The following is an 891-nucleotide window of genomic DNA, read 5'->3' on the forward strand; positions in this document are numbered from 1 at the left end:
TAAGTCAATAATACAGAGAATTGAAGATTCAGAACATACTGCAGAGGAATTACACAGAAAAAGCTGGGCGTTAAAAATGCCCAGTGAGGAAGGCAAACTGGCGTTTAAACGCCAGCCAGGGTGCCTGGCTGGGCGTTTAACACCCAAAAGGGTAGTGGTTTGGGCGTTAAACGCCAGAATGTGCACCATTCTGGGCGTTTAATGCCAGGATGGCACAAGAGGGAAGATTCTATTTTTAATTCAAAATTTTTCAGGTTTTCAAAATTTTTCAAAATCAAATCTTTTTCAAATCATATCTTTTCAATCATATGTTTTCAAAATCAATTTCTTTCCATTTTCAAAGATACTTGTTATCAATTAATGATTTGATTCAACATTTTAATTATGTTGCCTTTTCTGTTGAGAAAGGATTAAATGTTTGAATCATATCTTTTCTTGTTAGCCAAGTCATTAATTTTTAAAATTAAATCTTTTTAAAATGTTTTTCAAATCATATCTTCTCAATCACATCTTTTTAAAACCAATCATATCTTCTTAACCACATCTTTTTCAAAATAGTTTTCAATCAAATCTTTTTTATTTCTAATTTCAAAATCTTTTTCAAAAATTACTTTACTTCTTTCTCAATCTTGGTTTTCGAAAATCAATTAAAGTTTTTCAAAATGTTTTTAAAATCTTTTTAATATTTTCGAAAATTTCTTCCCCTCTTCTCACATCCTTCTATTTATGGACTAACACTATTCCTTAATGCACAATTCGAACTCCATCTTTCTTGATAAGTTCGAATTTTCTACCTCTTCCTTCCATTTTTCTTTTCCTCTGACACTTCAAGGAATCTCTATACTGTGACATAGAGAATTCCACATTTTCTTGTTCTCTTCTCTTTCATAT

Source organism: Arachis duranensis, chromosome 9 (assembly GCF_000817695.3).
Source record: "Arachis duranensis cultivar V14167 chromosome 9, aradu.V14167.gnm2.J7QH, whole genome shotgun sequence".
NCBI lineage: Eukaryota > Viridiplantae > Streptophyta > Magnoliopsida > Fabales > Fabaceae > Arachis > Arachis duranensis.